The sequence below is a fragment of the Cibotium barometz genome, chromosome 61 (assembly GCF_041138505.1).
Source record: "Cibotium barometz isolate CiBa-2024 chromosome 61, ASM4113850v1, whole genome shotgun sequence".
Lineage (NCBI taxonomy): Eukaryota > Viridiplantae > Streptophyta > Polypodiopsida > Cyatheales > Cibotiaceae > Cibotium > Cibotium barometz.
In genome coordinates this window covers 10,636,090-10,662,726 of record NC_141106.1, presented here as the reverse complement: position 1 = coordinate 10,662,726, position 26,637 = coordinate 10,636,090, and positions in this window count along the sequence as shown.

Genomic DNA, 26,637 nt, shown 5'->3' with positions numbered 1-26,637 from the left:
GGTCTCCACGACCTTAATCACAAGACGGTCAAAATGCTTTCCCAGCATTCTTGACATAAAGCAGCCATTTACAAACAGCATTTACAAACAGTTTACAAATACAATTTCTATATTAACTCTCATTTTTCCACATTATCCCTCATGCAATCCACATTACTTATTCCACATTTCATTTATATGTGTACTCATCCAATCATATCATTTTCCATCTCTTCACTTCAGATTCCTTCACATCACATATCATATATTCACATCCATATCCACATCCATACATCCACATCCACATCCACATTCACATCCATACATCCACATCTACATGCTTATCTCCATTTTCACATCCTCATTTATACATCCACATTCATACATACACATCCATATCCACATCCATATCCGCATTCATACATACACATCCATATCCACATCCACATGCATACATTCATTATCACGTCCTCATTCATACATCCACATCCACATACATACATACATACATCCACATCCACATCCACATTCTCATTCACATCTATACATCCATATCTACATGCACATTCACATCCATACATCCACATCTATATCCTCATTCACATCCATACATCCACATTCATGCATCCACATCTACATGCCTACATCCTTACATACAAATCCACATTTACATCCATGCATCCACATCCACATCCTCATTCACATCCATACATCCACATTCATACATCCACATCCACACCCACATTCACATCCATACATCCACATCTACATGCTTATCTCCATTTTCACATCCTCATTTATACATCCACATCCCATATCCACATTCATACATACACATCCATATCCACATCCACATGCATACATACATCCACATCCACATTCCCATTCACATATATACATCCATATCTACATGCACATTCACATCCATACATCCACATCTATATCCTCATTCACATCCATACATCCACATTCATGCATCCACATCTACATCCACATCCACATTCACATCCATACATCCACATTCATACATCCACATCCACATCCACATGCATCTTATCATATCTTATCACTTCCCATATCTTTTATGCATACCTCTATGCATGAAATTCAATTATGCTAAAAGTAACACTTTTATAATAAAATATTCAACTTTTATGCATACCTCTATGCATGAAATCCAATATGATAAAAGTAACACTTTTGATATAAAAAAATTATCCTTTATGCATACTTCTATGTATGAAAATTAAAAATGATAAAAGTAACACTTTTGATATAAAAAATTTTCCTTTATGCATCCTTCTATGCATGAAAATTAAAAATGATAAAAATAACACTTTTAATATAAAAAAATTATCCTTTATGCATACTTCTATGCATGAAAATTAAAAATGATAAAAGTATCACTTTTGATATAAAATTTTTTCTTTATGCATACTTCTATGCATGAAAAATTAAAAAAAATGATAAAAGTAACACTTTTGATATAAAATTTTTTCCTTTATGCATACTTCTATGCATGAAAATTAAAAATGATAAAAATAACACTTTTGATATAAAAATTTATCCATTATGCATACTTCTATGCATGAAATAAAAATGGTAAAAATAACACTTTTGATATAAAAACTTATCCTTTATGCATGATATTAAAATTAAATTTCTCCATGATTGTAATGAAATTCTTTCAATTAATCTAGGATGATAATTCCTAGAATATGGTAGGAAGTCCTCTTTTTATGCTTTGAATGAGATTATTTTATGCATAATTTTTATAAAAATTTTGCCATAGCTCCGCTGCTATGACTGATAAATCTCAATTTTTCTAAGGGATAATGCTTATCATTAAGGAAATAATTAAAATAATCTCTAATTGGATTATTAATCCATAATGGATTGAATCATTAATATACATAAACTAAAAGAATAGAAAAAAGCCATTAATTTGGCCTCAAGCATAGCTTAATCTTGGGTTAAGAAAAAGCTTTATGAAAAGCTTGATTTGGATTGAGAACGGGTCATGAGTATGACCATTTCTTGAGTGAGGGAGAGAATTTACATAAAAATCATTAGAATTTAAACATAAATGAAAATTAACTTCAATAGCATTATGTAACTCTTCACTACTATTCAAACTTCAATAGCATTTAAAAAAAACCATACCAATTATAACTTCTCAAGCTTGAGAGGGGTTGAGAAGAGAGAAACATTGAGAAATTATAGAAAGATCAATATTCACTAATTACCTTACAACTTGCTTGATTCTTTGTTCACGGTAGAGGCCCCCAACCAATCAATTGGTTAAGTATGTTGATGGAGCCACTAATGGGGATTGAAGAAAGAGGGAAGCTCCAAAAACTAGTGAATTATTAAATGAATTCACAGTTCTTGGCTTGGGTGGAGTAGAGTAACGATGCATAAACACTAACTATTTTTCAACAAGGGGGAGGCTTCTATTTATAGGAAAAATTGAGCTCCTAACCAAACAAATTGATTCTAGAATTTTCTAAATCAGTTTGGTCAATATTTGACCATTTTTAGGTCAGTTAAGCTAACTTTTTGGAACTAGACTTGAATGAGGAGAGAGGAGAGATGAAATATCTCAATTTTTATGAGTTTAAAACTCATTCAAGCATGTGAAATATGCACCTCCTTTAAAGAACTCCCCTTCCTTACATATGTGTCATAATGGAATCATTTTAATATTGCTCATAGTTTTTTTTACTAATAAACCTTGTACATTTTCAACTCTTCATCTTATGTGAAATATGCACCTCCTTTAAAGAATTCCCCTTCCTTACATATGTCATATTTTTAATATTGCTCATAGTTTTTTACTAATAATCCTTGTACATTTTCAACTCTTCATCTTATGTGAAATATGCACCTCCTTTAAAGAATTCCCCTTCCTTACATTTGTCATATTTTTAATATTGTTCATAGTTTTTTACTAATAAACCTTGTACATTTTCAACTCTTCACCTCATGTGAGCATTTACTCATTTTTGGGTATTTTCTTTTTACAAGTTGGATTTATCTCCTCCCTACACATGGATTGATGCTATTGGTCCATAGGAACCTTAATTGGACCATAGTCTAAAGATTTCTGAAAATCTAGACCCTTAGGCTAAGGTTCTTTATAGCTATTTTCAATTAATTCCAATTGCACATTGGAAAATTCTTTTTGAATTTCTGTTTCAGGAGAACTCATCTGAATTAGAAGAGATATTTTTCTATCCAAAAATATTCAAAATCTGAATATTCTCTCTCTAGAATATTTTTCTCTCTCTAGGCTAAAACAGATAGAAACAAGGTCTTTATATTTCTGAAGAGGGATTGATTACAGGGAAAGATACTAGACATCAAAAAGGGGGGTGGGGGAGGAATCTTACATTCTACCCCACTTAAAAAATGCGAGATGTCCTCATCTCGCAAACTGGGATAATTTCACAAGATGCACGAATATGAGACTTAGAGAAAAATTTTAATCAAGATTAACCACCAAGATAAGTCTTAAAGAGAGCAAGATTCAAAATACGAACAAGATTTAAACTTTATTCATTCTCGGAACTTATACAGTAAAGATAAAGGAACTCTTTACACTTCCATAAGCCCGTCCATCATATGGTCACAAAAGCAGTCCTCACAAGCTGCACAAGTATAAGGTAACTCATCTATGGGAATGATTCTGTGGGTTATTGCTGCGCCTATCTCAGTGGTATGAGGTGTTCTAAGAAAAGGACCTCTGAGAGGCAAGCCAAAAACGGGGTAAAGGCATATCTTCTCATGAGGAAGAAAACACGCCAGTAAGAAGACCCGCTCAGAAAACCCAGGATGCCTTGATCTCATGACGCAGTAGTATCGGGGACCCAAACCCAAAGCTTCAATAACCATGGCCAAGCGGACATTGTTACGAAAGTGCTGCTGACCCCAGGGTGTTACCCTAGTTATGTCTTGATAGGTCCGCCATTTTGTCTGCGCTACAGAAGTTCCCAAGTGAGGGAAAAGTGAGCGCTCATACTGTTCTATAAAATCCTTCTTCACAGACTCACTTGCGTCTTGAAGGTGAGGAATCATTATGGATAAAACTAATTCCTGTTGCCAAGCCATGAAGGAAATTAAGAAAGAAGGAAGATCGATGGAAGTAAGATTACTGTGAGCGACAAGTAAAAGTTACGACTTATATAAAGGAAGGAGCTAGCGTAACTTAGAAGCCAACGGTAACTTGCCACTGAAGTTTTACCGTCTTTCCATGATTTGGGTTTGACACATTTTTCTATAGAAGGCATTAAGAATTTTGAGATGAAGAGATAAAAGAAGCTTGTAGGCTAAGTCACCTACTTTCATTGAATTCAGATATAAGGCTCACAATATCTGGGGGATAACTTCATATACTCCCCAAGAGATAAAGAACTTCTTTTGGGCCGTACTCGAATGAAGACCAAAACCTTGATATCCAAAACATCGATTCTCACTTCTGAACTCATTGTTCTGAATCCTTAAAACAGGTGGGACTCTTGAGAAGTATTCTAGGAAAAGGGTCTTCCTTTGTTAAACAGAACTTTCTTTTATTTTAGAGAGGGAATAATTATAAGATCAGAAAGGGAGATTCTTACTCCTGTATACCTCGAAGGCTGGGGAGGAATCTTACATTCTACCCCACTTAAAAAGTGCGAGATGTCCTCATCTCGCAAGGTAGAGGACAACTCTTTTTCTTAACATCCAATTTTATTTTGGGGTTCCTTATATTCTGGTCAACCCAGCAGAACACTGGGATAAATATCCCTTATATAGAACTCATCATTAATATTAAGATCATATCATTCATATCTTTAACATGATAATGGTCCATTAGACCGAAAAATTTCCTTCTGAACATTCCTCCACGGAAATTTCAGTCAAGCAAGTTCTCAATTTGTCATCCCTTAACTTGATCTACTGATCAAGTGTTAACAGTAACAATTTGACAGCACAACCCACTAATCTCATAGTGATTTGCTGAATTCATTATCATCATTCCAGTTATGAATATCATCACTGGGACTCGTCCCATTCATCCTCATTGTGGTTTTGTTCAGATTTTTATATTTCAACTAATTTCAGAAATCGTCATTTTTCAATCAGAATTTTCAATCAGAATCCAATTCAATTCATTAATTCTCAAACAGAATTAAAAATCATATCAACCACATTCGAATTCATCATCTGGATAGCATTAACGCTTATAATTTCAAGTCTTAGATTTACTCGTATATACTGTCAGTAAAGAGCTGCAGTATACTCTCGGTATATACGGGTAGTCGTGGCTCTTGGAATTATAAGGTAAATACCATCATGTCTAGGCCTCAAGTAAGTCAGGGATTCTATATAATTGCGGTACTTCCATCTGAAGACCCAATTACCAAATTACGAATTTCAGTTTGAATATCAAATTGTATGAATTATATCACACAATTACAACCTTTTTGTGCTTCTTGATAAATTTTTGACATATTTGTCTTCTCAGTTGATCTTTATTAACCAAATGCTCTGATACCAACTGTGAGATCCCTGTTCCCACCGTGCAACGGATTCGGGGTACTAGCAGCGGAAGTAGCACTTCTTGCGCGAGGCAGGGTCCCACACTCGGGGCCTCGTCCACGGATATCCGGACAAAAGACTAATCCGTCGGTTTTTCCAAAACCAGACCCGAAAAAACTTCCCTTATCCGGAAAGCACGGGCGATTCCACCAGGATAATTTTTACTCTAACGTAGTCAAAACTCTTACTGATCAAACAGAACCGACTGCATCTATAAAGATACTTGGTCAGATCAAGGAAGAAACTTGCACTTGGATCATTGGGATCAACGCTTTTTTCCCCACCAAGGAGGCACAGCCGTTGATTCCTATCCATAGAACAATTACTATCCGGATTTACTTTATCTATCGTAATAACAGAAATTGAGTCTCGATTTACGGATCCATCAGTCCAGCCTAACCCCATCCGATCCCATGGGTTAGCCAACCGCCCAACCACTGTAGTGATGGGATCCAATTTGGAATTTGGTTAGGTTTTGTCCCGGGTACCAAGGAAAAGAGTTCCAAGGCCCCCTAGCCGGAAGTTCATGCAAACATAAAACTAGCCACACCACTTACACACCCAATATGAAATTGCCTTTTTCTTAGCATCAGCTAACTTTAAAACAATCCTTTAATGAAACCATAGTACCACTGATCACAATCTTCCAATTTATCCGGCTGATTCATAATTTCCCATCATTCCTTCATCAGAGTATCTATGGCATCATTGGCAACTAGAACGCTCACCACCTGTCCACACAGGGGCCGTTTCAATAGTTCCTAGCCCATAATACTCAACAATATAATCACTTATCAAGATGGACTCTCGTTGAAGATCAGCAAGATCAACCAACAGATCCATATAAAAGAGCCATGGACTCATCCGTTGAGGACCAGCAAGGTCAGTCAACCAGATCCATGCCCGGTTCCAGAAAACAACTCTTACTCCTTGTTCCAATATCTTCCTCGACGCACGCGTGGGTATCCTGGGCGACCCAGAGCCCGAGCACCGTATGGTCAGCACCCTCTAGGATCCTTCGCAGGTGACCTAGCGCTTCACTCATAGGCCGCTTCCTTGGTCCCTCATCCATCGTACCGGAAGCTCACCATTTTAATCGAACCGAGGCTGGTCAAGACCTCGGCTGACCTTGCTACGCGAGACGTCCTCCATTGACTCTCCGTCAGCAGTTGCAACTTTATCAGTTAGGTCTCCACGACCTTAATCACAAGACGGTCAAAATGCTTTCCCAGCATTCTTGACATAAAGCAGCCATTTACAAACAGCATTTACAAACAGTTTACAAATACAATTTCTATATTAACTCTCATTTTTCCACATTATCCCTCATGCAATCCACATTACTTATTCCACATTTCATTTATATGTGTACTCATCCAATCATATCATTTTCCATCTCTTCACTTCAGATTCCTTCACATCACATATCATATATTCACATCCATATCCACATCCATACATCCACATCCACATCCACATTCACATCCATACATCCACATCTACATGCTTATCTCCATTTTCACATCCTCATTTATACATCCACATTCATACATACACATCCATATCCACATCCATATCCGCATTCATACATACACATCCATATCCACATCCACATGCATACATTCATTATCACGTCCTCATTCATACATCCACATCCACATACATACATACATACATCCACATCCACATCCACATTCTCATTCACATCTATACATCCATATCTACATGCACATTCACATCCATACATCCACATCTATATCCTCATTCACATCCATACATCCACATTCATGCATCCACATCTACATGCCTACATCCTTACATACAAATCCACATTTACATCCATGCATCCACATCCACATCCTCATTCACATCCATACATCCACATTCATACATCCACATCCACACCCACATTCACATCCATACATCCACATCTACATGCTTATCTCCATTTTCACATCCTCATTTATACATCCACATCCCATATCCACATTCATACATACACATCCATATCCACATCCACATGCATACATACATCCACATCCACATTCCCATTCACATATATACATCCATATCTACATGCACATTCACATCCATACATCCACATCTATATCCTCATTCACATCCATACATCCACATTCATGCATCCACATCTACATCCACATCCACATTCACATCCATACATCCACATTCATACATCCACATCCACATCCACATGCATCTTATCATATCTTATCACTTCCCATATCTTTTATGCATACCTCTATGCATGAAATTCAATTATGCTAAAAGTAACACTTTTATAATAAAATATTCAACTTTTATGCATACCTCTATGCATGAAATCCAATATGATAAAAGTAACACTTTTGATATAAAAAAATTATCCTTTATGCATACTTCTATGTATGAAAATTAAAAATGATAAAAGTAACACTTTTGATATAAAAAATTTTCCTTTATGCATCCTTCTATGCATGAAAATTAAAAATGATAAAAATAACACTTTTAATATAAAAAAATTATCCTTTATGCATACTTCTATGCATGAAAATTAAAAATGATAAAAGTATCACTTTTGATATAAAATTTTTTCTTTATGCATACTTCTATGCATGAAAAATTAAAAAAAATGATAAAAGTAACACTTTTGATATAAAATTTTTTCCTTTATGCATACTTCTATGCATGAAAATTAAAAATGATAAAAATAACACTTTTGATATAAAAATTTATCCATTATGCATACTTCTATGCATGAAATAAAAATGGTAAAAATAACACTTTTGATATAAAAACTTATCCTTTATGCATGATATTAAAATTCAATTTCTCCATGATTGTAATGAAATTCTTTCAATTAATCTAGGATGATAATTCCTAGAATATGGTAGGAAGTCCTCTTTTTATGCTTTGAATGAGATTATTTTATGCATAATTTTTATAAAAATTTTGCCATAGCTCCGCTGCTATGACTGATAAATCTCAATTTTTCTAAGGGATAATGCTTATCATTAAGGAAATAATTAAAATAATCTCTAATTGGATTATTAATCCATAATGGATTGAATCATTAATATACATAAACTAAAAGAATAGAAAAAAGCCATTAATTTGGCCTCAAGCATAGCTTAATCTTGGGTTAAGAAAAAGCTTTATGAAAAGCTTGATTTGGATTGAGAACGGGTCATGAGTATGACCATTTCTTGAGTGAGGGAGAGAATTTACATAAAAATCATTAGAATTTAAACATAAATGAAAATTAACTTCAATAGCATTATGTAACTCTTCACTACTATTCAAACTTCAATAGCATTTAAAAAAAACCATACCAATTATAACTTCTCAAGCTTGAGAGGGGTTGAGAAGAGAGAAACATTGAGAAATTATAGAAAGATCAATATTCACTAATTACCTTACAACTTGCTTGATTCTTTGTTCACGGTAGAGGCCCCCAACCAATCAATTGGTTAAGTATGTTGATGGAGCCACTAATGGGGATTGAAGAAAGAGGGAAGCTCCAAAAACTAGTGAATTATTAAATGAATTCACAGTTCTTGGCTTAGGTGGAGTAGAGTAACGATGCATAAACACTAACTATTTTTCAACAAGGGGGAGGCTTCTATTTATAGGAAAAATTGAGCTCCTAACCAAACAAATTGATTCTAGAATTTTCTAAATCAGTTTGGTCAATATTTGACCATTTTTAGGTCAGTTAAGCTAACTTTTTGGAACTAGACTTGAATGAGGAGAGAGGAGAGATGAAATATCTCAATTTTTATGAGTTTAAAACTCATTCAAGCATGTGAAATATGCACCTCCTTTAAAGAACTCCCCTTCCTTACATATGTGTCATAATGGAATCATTTTAATATTGCTCATAGTTTTTTTTACTAATAAACCTTGTACATTTTCAACTCTTCATCTTATGTGAAATATGCACCTCCTTTAAAGAATTCCCCTTCCTTACATATGTCATATTTTTAATATTGCTCATAGTTTTTTACTAATAATCCTTGTACATTTTCAACTCTTCATCTTATGTGAAATATGCACCTCCTTTAAAGAATTCCCCTTCCTTACATATGTCATATTTTTAATATTGTTCATAGTTTTTTACTAATAAATCTTGTACATTTTCAACTCTTCACCTTATGTGAGCATTTACTCATTTTTGGGTATTTTCTTTTTACAAGTTGGATTTATCTCCTCCCTACACATGGATTGATGCTATTGGTCCATAGGAACCTTAATTGGACCATAGTCTAAAGATTTCTGAAAATCTAGACCCTTAGGCTAAGGTTCTTTATAGCTATTTTCAATTAATTCCAATTGCACATTGGAAAATTCTTTTTGAATTTCTGTTTCAGGGGAACTCATCTGAATTAGAAGAGATATTTTTCTATCCAAAAATATTCAAAATCTGAATATTCTCTCTCTAGAATATTTTTCTCTCTCTAGGCTAAAATAGATAGAAACAAGGTCTTTATATTTCTGAAGAGGGATTGATTACAGGGAAAGATACTAGACATCAAAAAGGGGGGTGGGGGAGGAATCTTACAAAGTTGCATGAATATCTAGATTCTTGGGTAAGTTGGGTAACGGAGAAGGCAGTGTCTATGGTTTTGAACAGATCTATCAATCCAATTGATCCTGATTTCCCCTTTCCACCTAATAAAGGAGCCAAGGATACAACTTCAAAGAAAAGGAAAAGGGAGAAGAAGGAAAGCAATGTCAAGGATGGCTCATCCAAAAAGAAAAAGACCTCTGCCAAAGAGAAGAAGAAAAGAAAGAAGAGCCCTACTAAGAGCAGATCTTCCAAGGGGAAAAAGAGCCATTCTAAAGAGCAGACCCATTCTAAAGGAAAGATCCCTCAGGCTACAGAGAAGAGCCCTACCCCTCCTGCTAAAGAGAAGAGCCCTACCCCTCCTATAGAGAAGAGCCCTACCCCTCCTAAAGAGAAGAGCCCTACCCCTCCTACAGAGAAGAGCCCTATCCCTCCTGCTAAAGAGAAGAGCCCTAGCCCTCTTGCTAAAGAGAAGACCCCTAGCCCTCCTGCCAAAGAGATGAGCTCTTCACCAGCTCAAGAGAAGACTCCTATCAAAGAGAAGACCCCTAGCCCTCCTGCCAAAGAGAAGAGCTCTTCACCAGCTCAAGAGAAGACACCTATCAACGAGAAGACCCCTGTCAAAGAGAAGACCCCTGTCAAAGAGAAAACCCCAAGCAAAGAGAAGACCCCTGTCAAAGAGAAGAGTGCTACTAAAGATCTTCCGTTTCACTCACCAGTGAAATTTAAAATTCAGAAGCGTCGTTTATCCAACAAAGAAAGTAAGAGGGCAAATGTTGCCTCTCCATTCAATTTCTTTTTCTTGTTCCCCAAGAAGACTGCCAAGTCTCCAAGGCCAACCTCCAAAGAACCTTCTCCAAAACCAGACCCCATTGCCAAATCTCCCTCGCCAACACCTAAAGATCTCAGAGAAGAGCCCAACTTACCACCAGTTGAGGAATTCACTCTAAAGTCTTCCTCTCCAACACCTCAAGAGCTCAAAACTCCAGAACTTGAACCTCAATCAGCCAAATTTGATCGAAGCAAACAGAAGAGAGAAAGATTCTCTAAAGAAACAGGGTCATCTCATGCCAAAAGAAAAGTTGATTTTGTTGAGTGATTCCACAAATTGGCTTTTGTTTTGTTCATTTTGTCCATATGAACACACCCTTTTTGGGACAATATTCTGTACTTAAATTCAGTATCAATAATTTGATATTCAACTGTTAAACCTTGTTCTGTGTTGCGAACAATATGTTGACCATTTTTGTGAAGAAGTCAAGACGAAATTTAGCAGAATATATTGATTACATTATTGGAGAAATCCTTTTCAGCTTTACAAACTTGCCCTTGCAAGTGGCTCAAATACAACTTTTTTTGGGGGGAGACATGTGATGCATGAGGTTACACTCTCCATCCTTGTACTGACAACAATATCATCTACTTTGAATCTATATTCAGGTGATGTTTCGTCCAGAAACTCAAGCGACTCTCTTACATGTTGTAGTCTCCAGTTTGATGTTACTATGAGGTTCCTGGGATCTATGAATGGATGGACTATGATGTTAAATTCAAACTCTGGACAATTCTCTTCAGAATCCAAAGGGACCCAACTACCAAGCTTGCTTTTCCATCTCCTATAGTCATAGCCCAAAACTAGGGATTGGCGACATAGTTGGTATGAGATAGACATAGAATTTGGGCTTACTCTACAACTGATATTGTCCCCAATATGAAAAGTTTCCTTGGTACTCCATTCTTCTCCAAGTACAGTGTCGAGATCAGTCGTAGATAGTCTTCTATTAAGCCACATCGTTCTTGTCCTCTCCAATTCCATTGTATTGAAACATGCCACAAAGACATGTATAGGCAAGAACCATTGAATTTTTATCCTTCTTGAAATCCTTCCAGGAGACATAGCTTTAAGAATATCATCTTTGATTTTGGATTTGAAGCTTGTTATGGTATTTGGATCAGGAACTTCCCATTCCAGTGACATTAATGTGGGAATAGGTATGTCATATAATTCTCCATGAACACCTTCTCTTGATGGAACCCTGTATTTTGCAAAATACACAAATATATCCACTGATTTGTAAAATGAAGGTGGTTTGTCTGCATACATTACATCTGCAATCCCCTTGTGAATTGCTTTGAATGTGCCACTTAAGCTCTCAACAGGCTGCCACTCCACAGCTGTTGATGGAAAGATAACTGAAATTAAACAAACAACAAATATATCAGAAGGAGAAATATTGTGTTGTATCAAGATAAAGTTTTGTTGAATTACAGTAAGAATGGAGAATTGGATGTTCATCCAAGTTCAACACCATGTCTTTGGCCATGTAGACATGTTGAACTTTTGCAAGCCAGCCATTGTCGGTCACTTTGAAGGCAAGAACACAACCTTTCCAATGGGATTTCACTTCATTTCGCTTGGTTCTTTTCACCCTGTGGGCACCTTTGCAAGAGGGAAGCATTGTTACCCAATCATTCACACGAAAAGACATGGGTTTCCAAACACCATCCTCTCTGGTGTTATGAAAATCACAAGAAGTTATATTATGAGAAGGACGACGTGAGGACGCCATAGAAGCTCACAGATGAGAGAAAAATAGTGAGTCTTTTGAAAGTGCAAAGAAAGGAGAATAAACCATATGCCAAAATGGAGGGAAGGTGGAAAAGGGAATGAGCCATACCAAAATGGAGGGAAGGTGGAAAGTAGACGTTTGAAAAAATTTGGTGATTTGTCATTAATAGCGTTGTTTTCAGAGCCTGAAAAGAGAAGATTTCGTATCTTCCTGCTTGATTTTTTGAAATATAAAATGGAACAAGATGTCACTATTTTGGACCCAAACTTTAATGTTAGCCATTGTAAACGTCTAAATTAAGCCGTTTTAGCCATTCGCCACTAAAATAGAACCGTTAAGAAGACATTTAGAGGAGACAAGAATGCCATACTTTTGTATACGTGTCAATTCACAATTGGACAATTTCTTAATCCTTAGATTAACAAACAGCCCTTTTCTAGCCGTTTTTGGCCCTAATGAGATTCTTCTCACCTTTTCATAGGTTCTCTCACATTTACACATTCTCTTTTACAGCCTCTTACCAAGGGCTTGTTCTCGCACACACACACCCTATTCACTTGTATATTTCAACACCTCCCCTCAAGTGAATACTCCTAGCACACCTGGACCCTATACCAAGTTTCTCTCTTACTTGATAGTCCACGACCAGTGTCTAGCACACCTCCCCTCAAGTGAACTTAGCACACCTGGACCCTGTACCAAGTTTCTCTCTTACTTGATAGTCCGCGACCAGTGCCTCAAGTCCCGAAACTCATAGTCCTTGACACTCTCTCTCTATGTGTCCAAGGCTTACTATAAGAGCCCGCGACCTTGACTAAAGTGCTCACACATACATCTACCACGTGACCTACATCATCGGTGGCTCAGAGATGGTTTTACTTTGTTGGGGCAGGTTACATTGGGTTGTGGGGTCTCTCTCTCTCTCTCTCTCTCTCTCTCTCTCTCTCTCTCAGAGATTTTCACATGGCTCCTCACTCTTTGGAGCCTCACATCTTCTCTTGCCTTCAGTCTTCTTGTCGTGGGCAGCTTCTCTTCACGCATCCATGTCTTCCTCTTCTTTCTGTCTTCTTGTGAAAGCTTCTCTTCTTGTGTCCATGTCTTCCTTCAATGCTTCCTTTAGATCTTCTTGTGTCTATGTATTCCTTTAATGCTTCCTTTAGATCTTCTTCTCGGTGTGGATCTTCCTCTTGGAAAGAGATGTTCTTCTTCTTTCATGGCTGGGGCCATGAGCTTGTCCGTTAGTTCTTGCTCCATCTTGTCTGTCAGTTCTTGGTCCATCTGAGCAACATGTTTAAATGTTTTGTTCACAGTTCTTTTGGTCTTTTGATGTTTATCTTGTATCTTTATGCAATGCAAACCCAAATCTATGCGGGAGGTCTTACCTCTTGCCTTATTTTGGATAAGGGCAGTGTCTGTTCCCATTTTTACACTGATGTAATGTGCCCAATACATAATGCATATAGCATTCATTCTTATGCACATTCCCAAATGCAACTCTGGCTGTGAATAATCTTGAATTTGAGTGTGATTTGTAGGCATTAACCAAGGCATTAACCAAGGGTTACCACAAATTTATCAGCATAATTTTACCAGAAATTACATTAAATCAAGGGTAACCAATTTGTACGGAATGGTTGGAGTATCAAACCAACTCTGAATTGCAATATGAAGTTATAGGGATCTGTATCAGATGGTTAATTTGAACCCTCAATTGCACCAAAATATAGTGATTAGCATTGATTAATCACTGATTAGCAGATTAATCCTTTGTTTTGTGTGCAAAAAATAAAGTATGCCGGGAGCTCAGATCTGAGGCCTTAGAGTTCAAATGAGCTCAAATCCTTTCAAGGCCATCAATAGCAATTAGTCTAGAAGAGGATTAAGCCAAGAAACATAAGATTTGACCAAACATTAAATGCTTAATCTCTGTTTTACCAAAGTCACTTGGATCTCACTATAGACTTGATCAAATCAATTTCTGACGTGCTTGAAAACCCCCGAGGCTAAGAGGAATTAGACCCATTTGATCTGGAGTAGCAGTAATGTCAAATTCACCTCAAAAAAATGGCGCCTCTTCATTCGCGATTTTCTTCACCTTGCGTTGGCAGTTTGTGCTTCTGATTGGACTGGCTGGAGCACAAATGAGTTGGCTATGTTGGGCTAGACGGGTTTGGGCAATGGTTGAGTCTACAAGGAGAGGGAGCTCCTCCATTGGCTGGGGGTACAGAAAGCTTCTTGAAAAATAACTAAAAATTTGATTATTTCCTAATTATCTATTAATCTTAATTAACTAGATAATGGGCTCATAAACTTGATGGATTCTAGGCTAGGCTCTGATACCATGTTAAAATTACAGCAATGTGATGAGCTATGGTGGATCAAATGCTAGAATCAACATCATTAACAAAGTGATTTAGCAAATAATTAAGATGTGATTAGTGAGTAATTAACAAATAGCTTAATGTAGGCATGGATAATCAAAAACCAGCAAATTCTCATTAGGCCAATGCCTCAATTTATAGAGTTTACATCCAAGCATCTAATCCCACTGATTTCTCCTTGATTCACGGGCCACCTCTTTTGCTTGATTCTCTCCACCTCTCCCAGAATATCTCCACACTTCCTAAATCTTCTCATGCTACCCTTTATTCTCTCCCAGTAGATTCTTCTCACCTTTTCACAGGTTCTCTCACATTTACACATTCTCTTTTACAGCCTCTTGCCAAGGGCTTGTTCCCACACACACCCTATTCACTTGTATATTTCAACAATATGTTGCTCTATTAGCTTGTGAATCACTTCATTGAGGAAGTGACTCCGTTGGTCGTCGTTGATCTCTATTGGCTCCCTTCGTTGACTATCTCTATTGGGCACCTGAATCTTGTCATGATAGTTTTGTAAAGAAACTTTGCTATTGATGATGCCCTACAGTCTTTCAAAGTCCTGGCCTCTACCCATTTTGTGCAGTAATCTATAGCTACCAGAATGTATCTATTTCCTCTTCTCTAAGCTACTGGCTTGAATGGCCTGACAAAGTACAGACCCCATTTCTGGAATGGATCTATTGGTAATATTGGGGTGTGAGGCATTCTATCATCAGCATCATTAGGTTAGCCCAGACTCTGGCACATGTTGCACTCATTCGCAAACTTGTGTGCATCTTTTAATTCCCTCAGTCACCATAATACTACTTGGAACACTTTCTCCGCCCCGTGACTTCTCTAGAAAAGTGCTCTTCACTTATCCCTTGATGTGTTTTGGCCAGCACAGCCTGTTGTTCATGCTCGGGGGACATTCTCATTATTTGATCAATGCCCATCTTATAGAGCTGGCTTGCCACCACCATAAACGACTTGCTCAGGAGAGTCATCTTTTTCTCTAATCTTTGGACATATACTCGGAAAGGACACGTCCAAGAGGAACTACAACATCTAATCATACCAGTTCGGTTTTTCTCCTTCTATGAGATGAAGAGATGAGAATCCTAAAAGTCATCTTCCACCCCTTCTAGATCTTCTTCTGACTCCAATCTGGATAGGAAATCTACTCTACTGCATGCTTATTTCTTAGGGTGTGCTTGATAGTGAAATCAAACTCTTGTAACAGTAGCATCCATCTGGCTAATTTTCCTGCCAGGTCTGGTTTGTTCACCAGGTACAATAGTGCTTTGTGGTCCACATGAAATTCAAAGACATTTCCTAACAAATAGTGCTTAAATTTCTTGATCGAGTAGATCATTCCCAATCAATGACTCCTTTTCTGTGGCGGAGTAGTTCCTTTTTGGCTTGGACAACCTTCTGCTTGCATAGTAAGCTAGTCAGAACTAGCCCTTTTGGGATTCTTGCATCAAAGAACTACCAGTGAAATCAAAGAACTACCAGTGAAATCAAAAGCATCAATAGATACATGGAACACCATATCAAAGTTCGGTTGTTGACGAATGGGTGCCAATGACAGTATCCGCTTTAGATTCTGGAATGCCTCCTTAAAGGACTTGAAAAGAAATATTATGCATCTTTCATAGTCAGGATGTATAGGGGTATTTCCACATTTGCCAAGAACCTCATGAATTTGCTATGCCTCCTGAAAAGGACTTGAAAAGAAATATTATGCATCTTTCATAGTCAGGATGTATAGGGGTATTTCCACATTTGCCAAGAACCTCATGAATTTGCTATGCCATTTGATCAGTCCTAGGAATCTAGCAAGTTCTTTGGCATTCTTAGGAAGTTGCATCTTTACAGTGATCTCGACCTTGGCGGATCTACTGCAAGTTCTTCTGTAGATACTATGTGCCCTAACAGGAATCCACCCATGACAGTAAAGGTGCACTTGGATGGATTGAGGCTCAGTCTAGCTTTTCTACACTTCTCCAAGCACATCATGAGGTATGTTATGTGGTCTTCTTTCTTTCTGAACACACTGAAATCATCCATGAAGTCCCTCATGAAGGTGGTTAAATATTCGTAGAATATTTCTTGAACCATCCTTTGGAATGTGGCTGGAGCATTCTTCAACCCAAAGGTCATTACATTAGAGGCAAAAGCCCCCATTCTATCACGAAGGCTGTTTTTCCTTATCCTCCGGAGCCATCCGCACCTGGTTGTACCCACTGAACCCATCTAGGAAGGAGTATACCTCATGCCCAGCTACCACATCTAGTAGAGAATCTATGAATGGTAGCAGAAGTGGATCCGATATGGTGGAGGCATTCAATTTGCGGTAGTCTATACAAACTCTGAGTTTCCCATTATTCTTCACGACAATAACTATTAGTAAAAGCCATTCTGCTCTGTCTAATGGATAGATGAATCCTACTTAATCTCCTCCACTTGTTTGGCATAGTTGGGGTTCATTCTATACCTACTCTACTTGATAGGAATTGCATCCTCTTTTAGGTTGATCTTGTGTTGGTAGAAGCTAGGATCAATTCCCTTCATGTTGGAGTAGTTCCATGATGCAAACACGTCTTTGTAGGATTTTAACAGTTCCAGGAGTCTACCTGTGAATTATTGATTCAGTTTTGCACTGACTCTATTTGTTCTGGGCTCTTGCTCGTCTCCTAGGTTTACTTCTTCACATTAGGAATTTTTTGGACTCAAAAAGGGCCTCCTAAGGATTCCTAATTTTAAGGGATTAGAGCTTAAAAAGCTGAGCTTAAGGGAGACAAAGGCTATGATGACCCCTATTTTTTGCCTTGCCACATCAGCCATACTCCCCTAGTTTCACTTTTTAAAGGGAATATTCTCATACTCTCTCTCTTACTTTTTAACTTTTCTCATACTTTCTCTCTTACTTTTTGAATTTTTTTATCTTCACTCTCTACAAATTGAATCTTTCTTGTCAGTTTGAAATCTCCTCTCTCATTAACTCCCACCATATCTCCCTTCCACACACATCAGCAAAACATTCTCGTATTTAGGTGGGCCCCAAAAAGTGAAAAATTTTTATTTTTTATTTTTTTACATTTTGAGGTGGAAAAAACACCACCCAACCAATATGTATGAAGAAAATAAATTTTTCCCTCCAAAAAGCTTGTAATTCAAGGGTCACGTGAGAAGCCTATCAGGAGCCAGTACATCCATAACTAACTGTCAGGTCTCCACAACCCCATAAACATAACTAACTCTCAGGTCCCCACAACCCCATAAACATAACTAACTGTCAGGAACCACTACATCCATGAGATCCCGAAATTGTGGGGATCCCAAAAATTATTATTTTTTATTTTTTCTCATAAATGTAATTTATTGATGAAAAACTCCATGTTAGTATATTTGTATATCAAAAATATCATTTTCTACTTAGAAAAACGAATTTGTGTTAAACTTGCAACATCAAAGTTTTAACAGTCTCTCTCTCTCTCTCTCTCTCTCTCTCTCTCTCTCTCTCTCTCTCTCTCTCTCTCTCTCTCCTTATGAGAATCTCTCTACTTTAGCTTCTTCCTCTGCTTAGCTATGGAGCCTTTGCAAGCTGTGTGTGTAGCCCCTTGTGAAGCTAGAAAACGGAAGGTTGATTTACACATTCGTATTCCTGAAGAGTATGGCAGCTCTAAAAAAACCCATCCTACTGATGCACAATTTGTCCAAGATCATAGGATAGCTAAGGAGAAAAATGTAGATCTTTGGGTTGATGGGCATCTCTATCCAGTTGACCCTCCATTAAGAGCAAACCCTCCTTTTCGCAATTTATCATCTTTTATGCAAATTTTTTAGTGAAGGAGAGCTTGGCTTGTTAGGATACTGTAGAAGATTGACTACAAGTGGAGCTTGGCAAACCCATCTTCTCCAATCTCAATTGCAAGCATCACAATTCAGCCTTTTATAATGTCAAGAAGGACTTAAAACATCATCGGATAAAATGAAAGAGATCCTCACAGAGAATGTGGAGAAGGATGCAAAGATTCAAAGGCTAGAGGAACTTATCAAACGACTCAAAGCAATGCCAAATGGTGCTCGTGAACGCAAAAAGACATTGGCTGGTATAGAATCTCTTGCGTTTAAAGGTGGAGCACGGAAGAAAAGGATTCGTACAACAAAGTAAGTAACATAAACTTTCATTATGCACTCAGTGATTTAAAAAAAATAGTCATGATTTATGTTTTGCCAGGAATTTTCTACAAGAGGTGTGTGGTTCTAATGAAGAGGGATGGAAGGATTTGGTCAAAGCCATTCTGAATATACCAAGGATATTCTCTCAATTATTACTGACCCTCATCATCCTAAAATATGCCAAGCTGTTGGTCAGCAATGTAGTGAGCAAGATTACCACCTCCATCGATTCTTCATTAATTCAACATGCTTGTGATGCGGCTGGAATCAGCATGAAAGGGTACCAAGCAATCCGTCAGGTTGTAAAAGATGCATTTCTAAGACAAGCAATCACTGGCACTTTATTTTCCACACTCAAGGTGATTCACAATGTTAAGCGTATCAATAATGATGATGTGCGGCGCGCTATAGGACAGTTTTATCACGTTGAGGGGACACTAACATTAGACACAGGGTCGAGCAGAAAACAAATCAAGACAACAAGTACAGAATTTCACTATGATGTTTACAATAACATCTTTGTTCATATTGAGAGACTACAACAAGCTATGGTGAAGTTCTATAATCTTTCACTAGAAGGTGAGAACTTGCAATTACTACTTTTCATGTTTTTCACTAGAAAATGAAGACGATTATTTTATTTTGAATATTGTAAATTACCGTTTATTTGTAGTTTTGGGGTTTGTGCTCAAGCTAGATGAGTGCCAAATTGTGAAAGGTCAGAAGCTAGAATGTATGAGCATTACGCTCATGAATGAGGCCATGATATGTGCATGGGAAAAGACTACCAAACCAAGTTTTAGTGTGCAATCTGAGAAAGAGGTTTGGTTGCTTGGTGCATTCGAGGTACCGAAGGAGACACATGAGGTATTGACATGGATGTTTGAAAGGACTCCCTGGATAACAGATGTAATCAAAAAGCAAATTGATGGTCAACTTTTAGATGTAGAAAACATAAGAAAGCTCAAGGTGGATTAGCATCTTGAGGGAGATTTAAAGACAATTAAATGCATGATGGATTGTGCTTAAGGCGCGACATCAAGATGGCCTTGTCCATACTGCAATGCTCAGATTAATATTCCTAGGCAGAAAAAGACAAATGAAAAAGGTATACAGAAGAATGGTTCTATTGGGAAGGATGTCTCGAAAGGTCCCAAGAAAGGAAAGAAGCAAACAAGAAGATGCAGTAGATCCAACCGAGTCAACTGACGATGAAGATGAGGAACAACCAAATGCAAGATGGGTGGAAGGTGTCATGTCTTGTGATATGCTAGGAGAACCAAACAAGAATTCAAATTGGAGCCCCATCATTAATTTTCCACTAAAGAATATTCACTTTTGCACACTTCATGCATTCATGAGAATCTTTGATCGATTGCTTAAGTGCCATATCAATTATGCATTCACAATGCCTACACAAGAGAGGAAAGTTGCAGCCCTTGGTAAATTAGAGCATCTTTTGAATTCTCTGGGGCTGCCATGGCGGAAACGTGAAAATTGAAGTGAATAAGCAGGCCTCTGGTATGTCATACGAGGTTGCTCAAAAGGTCTCCACATGACTGGATCAAAGGCAAGGAGATTTTTGGAGAAGCCAGCAAACATAGAGAATTCAAAGAAGACTTGGGGACTCTGGAGAGACCTGTGTGTGCAATCACCACAAATGTAGATTATCCAATGTCCGCTCTTGTAAATATGCGCAAACATCTTTGGATAAATTTCAATAACATGGTTCGCATTATGAATCAAAGTAGCACAACTGCCCAAGAACGAGCATCATTCCAACAACATATCATAGAATTCACCAAAAGTGTGCTAGGTGCTTGGGGAGAGTAAAGTAACACACTATATGGTAAGTTGTACAGTAAAAAAAAAAACTGGTGTTTTAACCTTGACTTTTTCTAATTAAATTCTATTGTCATGTGTATAGCACATAGTTTATGCGCATGGTGCGTATTTCATGTGAACAAGTATGGATCGCTCGACACGTGGAGTACCCAAGGGATGGAGAAATCACATTATAAAGCAAGAGGGGTTTATTTCAAAAATACAAGACATGGAGGTGGAGCTTCTGCAGGAGGAACACATACAAACTATCTACAAGAAACTATCTACTACAAGAGATGTTCAATTGGTTTTATCGCATAACCTTTGGAAGGGTATTGGTTAGGGAGCGGGCTCAACAATCTAAGCTTGTGCAAGAGGCACGTAAGGCTGCAAAAAGTCATGCTCGACTTGAATGGTTGCAGACCAATGCTCCCCATAGGCATGGTGCTTGGCGTGCATGAATGAGGAGACAAGGGAGGCATTGGGTTGTGCATGCACCAGCATAAATCTAATGTAATAAGGCTAAGAAAATAAGTTTAGTTGGGAGGCATTGGGTTGTGCATGCACCAGCATAAATCTAATGTAATAAGGCTAAGAAAATAAGTTTAGTTAGGTTTTTTTTTCCCTTAAAAAAACTATTAATAGTTCCTTCTCTCACTTCATTTTCATTTCACTTTTTTAGAGAGCTTGAGCTCAAGATCTACGTAGAAACCCACGTAAGGAGACCAGCACATCACCACGTTAGCATAGTCGTACATGGATATGGCACGCACCCAAGAACACCACACGTGTTACCATGCCTTCACAAAACACAGTGCAAGACACCCAAACAACCATATACTGGCGACACCACGGAAGAGAGTGACCCCTTGGATTCTAGGACGACACGCCCAATGGGATCACCAGAGTCCAACCCTCCTCTCCCACAGCAACACCAACACACACACATGCAGGCCCTTCTAGTGGGAGCAAGCGTGTGAAGAAGACCCCACAATGCAGCCACCCCAGAGATCAAGACAGAGAGGCCGATGATGAGCAGTTCACTGGGTTGGTGAAAACATTCCTACATTGCGCAGCACCATAGATGGCAAGACCCCACTACCACGACAGGGTCCCCTACCGACCCGGGAGGAACTTGATACACAGGTACCACAACAACAGGAGGAGGAGGATTCAGACTATGAGAGAGACCAAGAGGAGGTTCCTGCAAGTGCGCGCAAGCGTAGAAAGGTCAAGCTCTTCAAGCCAAGGAAGTCCGAACCTTGCCAATGCACTAACACAACACAGAGAGCTCCAAGGAGAAGGATGCGCCAAGGGCATAGGGCTCTACAAGAAATCAAGTTTTATCAGAGGAATACTGAGTTGCTGAAAAGAAGAGCCCCTTTCCCTCGCATAGTGAAGGAGATTCTCCAACGATATAAAATAGAGTTCCGTGTGCAGGGGATTGCCCTTGAAGCATTGCAAGAAGCCTTCGAGACTTACCTTGTTGGTCTTTTTGAAGACACCAACCTCCTTGCAATACATGCGAAGAGGATTACCATATGTGCCAAGGACATGCAACTAGCTCGGCGCATTCAAGGCGAGCGAGACACGATCTAGATATCTTAGATGTTAACCTTTTTTTTGAAGCAACTCTTTTGTTTAAACCCCCCTTTGTAACAAGCCTATCTGGCTTTCATTTGTAACCTTTTGATAATTAAAATTTTAAGTTTCTTTTACAATGTCTCGGTGTCATCATGTTTGTTTAGCATGGAGTGTCTATCATGTGCGAGTTTGTCACCCAAGGCATCAGAAATGCTCCTAGAGGACTGAGGAAGCTGTGCACCAGAATAGTGCGAATTTGGCCTCTGCAAAACGGCGATATAGGCTCAAAATTTGCACTGTTCTAACACTTCTCCCCTAGCCACTCAGGATCATTTCTGATGCATTTATAATGAAGTTAAGCACACTAATTGTGAGAAACAATAGTTTATAAGATAAAAACACCTTTAATCATGTGTAAAAATATAGTGTTTATCATCCACTACATCAGAATTGCTCTTGGAGGACTGGGGAAGCTATGCCAGAACAGTGCGAATTTAGGCTCTACAACGGCGGTGCAGGCTCAAAATTCGCACTGTTCTGGCATTGCTCCCCCCAGCCACTCAAGATCATTTCTGATGCATTTATAATGAAGTTGAGTACTCTAATTGTGAGAAACAATAGTTTATAAGATAAAAATAGCTTTAATCATGTGTAAAATTAAATTGTTTGTCATCCAATGCATCAGAATTTCTCCTGGAGGACTGGGGAAGCTATGCCAGAACAGTGCGAATTTAGGCTCTACAGCGGCGGTGCAGGCTCAAAATTCACACTGTTCTGGCACTGCTCCCCCAGCCACTCAGGATCAACAATAGTTTATAAGATAAAAACAGCTTTAATCATGTGTATAATTACATTGTTTGTCATCCAATGCATCAGAATTGCTCCTGGAGGACTGGGAAAGCTATGCGAGAGCAGTGAGAATTTAGGCTCTGCAACGGCGGTGCAGGCTCAAAATTTGCACTGTTGTGGCACTTCTTCCCTAGCCACTCAGGATCATTTCTGATGCATTTATAATGAAGTTGAGTACACTAATTGTGAGAAACAGTAGTTTATAAGATAAAAACACCTTTAATCATGTGTAAAAATATAGTGTTTATCATCCAATGCATTAGAATTGCTTCTGGAGGACTGGGAAAGCTATGCCAGAAGAGTGCGAATTTAGGCTCTGCAGTGGCGGTGCAGGCTCAAAATATGCACAATTCTGGCACTGCTCCCCCTGCCGCTCACAATCATTTCTGATGCATTTATAATGAAGTTGAGTACACTAATTGTGAGAAACAATAGTTTATAAGATAAAAACAGCTTTAATCATGTGTAAAATTACATTGTTTATTATCCAATGCATCAGAATTGCTCCTAGAGGACTGGGGAAGCTATGCCAGAACAGTGCGAATTTAGGCTCTACAATGGCAGTGCAGGTTCAAAATTCGCACTGTTCTGGCACTGCTCCCCCAGCCACTCAGGATCATTTCTAATGCATTTATAATGAAGTTGAGTACACTAATTGTGAGAAACAATAGTTTATAAGATAAAAAGAGCTTTAATCATGTGTAAAATTACATTGTTTGTTATCCAATGCATCATAATTGCTCCTGGAGGACTGGGAAAGCTATGCCAGAACAGTGCGAATTTAGGCTCTACAGCTGTAGCCTCAAAATTCGCATTGTTCTGGCACTGCTCCCCCAGCCACTCAGGATCATTTCTGATGATGCATTTATAATGAAGTTGAGTACATTAATTATAAAAATAGTAATTTACAAAATAAAAATACCTTTAATCATGTATAAAATTACATTATTTGTCATCCAATGCATCAGAATTGCTCCTGGGAGGGTTGGGGAAGCTATGCCAAAACAGTGCAAATTTGGACTCTACAACAACGGTGCAGGCTTAAAATTCGCACTGTTCTGGCACTACTCCCCCAGCCACCACTGAGAATCATTTTTTATGCATTTATAATCAAGTTAAGTACATTGATTATGAGAAACAGTAATTTACAAGATAAAAATACCTTTAATCATGTGTAAAAATACATTATTTGTCATCCAATACATCAGAATTGCTCTTGAAGAGCTGGGGAAGCTGTGCCAAAACAGTGCGAATTTGGACTGTACAGCAGCGGTGCAGGCTTAAAATTTGCACTGTTCTGGCACTGCTCCCCCAGGCTCCCAGGGTCATTTCTGATGCATTCATAAAAACATTGATGGTACAAACTAGAAAAAACAATGATATACTTGATGAAAATAAGTTTGCAAAAATTGTATTGTATTCATAATAAGAAGTGATACATCATCTTTACAAAAGCTTTCTTACAATATTGAGCTTCCTTCTCTTGTTATTGGGTAGAGTGTGCTCAAGGAGTGATTGGGCTATTTCTTGAGGATCCTCTATGCCTATGCTTTTGGCTATACCTATACAAGCAAGAAGCTTACCCCTAAATCCAGAACCAAAAACATCGAAGGCAAGGGATTTTTTAATCAGAACTATACATTTGGTACTCTGTGCCATCATAGAGGCTACACAGAGCACCTTAGAGAGGGCTTTCAAAAAGAAGAGAGTGAAGGTAGATTGAGGGCTACACAGAGCACCTTAGAGAGGGCTTTCAAAAAGAAGAGAGTGAAGGTAGATTGAGGGGTATAGTCCCTGTGAATAATGGCGATGCCATCCATAGGAAGTCGACCAAGATAGTGCGCCAACGCAGCATCATGGTCCATGGACCTTGGCCTGGTCTCTGCTGCCACCGCCTCTCCCAGCAAATGCGTCAATTTCAACCAAACCCTCTGCAATCAAAGGAAAAATCAAAATATTTTCCGATACATAATTACAAATGTTTCTAGGTTGTAAAAGATTGATTATTACCACTTGCTCAATGTCTTCTTTTGCCAAAGTGCTGGTGGGGTTGGAGAGGTCAATCGAGGACTTAGCCTCATCCTTTTTTGGTGCTTTGGTCTCCTCCATCACTCCAGCATCAAGGGTATCCTTTTCAGCCTCTAGCTTGTCTTGTAAGGTTGTGAATTCCTCCTCTGGAACTAGGGCTTGCTCTGCGGTCTCAACCACAGTTTCCTTGACCAAAGCAACTGTCTCTGTGATAGATTCTCCAAGGGGTAATATAGCACGTATCAAGGTCCACCTCACATCGCGTGCATATAATGCCCAAGCATTCATCCATTCTCAAGCCAGCTGCCTTTTCAAGGTCATGAAGAAATAAGTATTCTTTACCTTCCACCACAATGGTGCTCAAGAGATTGATCTCAAGCTCTGGCAGCACCTTGCTCTCCTCGTGCACATGGGGAAGATGGCCTCGTATCTTCTACTAGAGTGGGCTATTCAGCTGCAGATTGTGCACCCTCTGGAAAGTGCTCTGATGTAAGCTGCTCTTCTACACCAGCACTCGTTTCCTACTGCCTTCACTTCCTTGTCATCCCTCAAATACCCTGCCAACTACAATGCTGGCATCTCTACCTCCTCATCCGAATCCTCATCGACTGATTTGAGGAACGCAAAAGTGGCACGCCATGAGAGGAACCTAGTTCCTAAATTGTCCTTCCCCAACCTCTTCACCTCTTGCTTATTGAAGGTACAGTAAGCTCCTGCGGGGATGTAGATGTCGATGAAGCGTTCAAGGTGCTGGATGTAGGGGCACGCATATTGTTGAATGTACTTAAGCAGCTCAACAGCCACCCATCGATCATTGGGGCAATGGGGAAAGGAGATGGAGTGGGGAGCCAAGTATTGCTCCATGCATGCAATCTGCGTCTCATAATGTTGGGACGCAAGGGCTAGCAACTTTTCAAAGTCGACTTCATGAGAGAACATGACAAAGAGATCGCTCTTGCCTGCCCACGGGGTGGTGGAGAGGAACTCACAGGGCTAGCAACTTTTCAAAGTCGACTTCATGAGAGAACATGACAAAGAGATCGCTCTTGCCTGCCCACGGGGTGGTGGAGAGGAACTCACAGAAGTTGTCAAAGTGGGTAGCCATGTG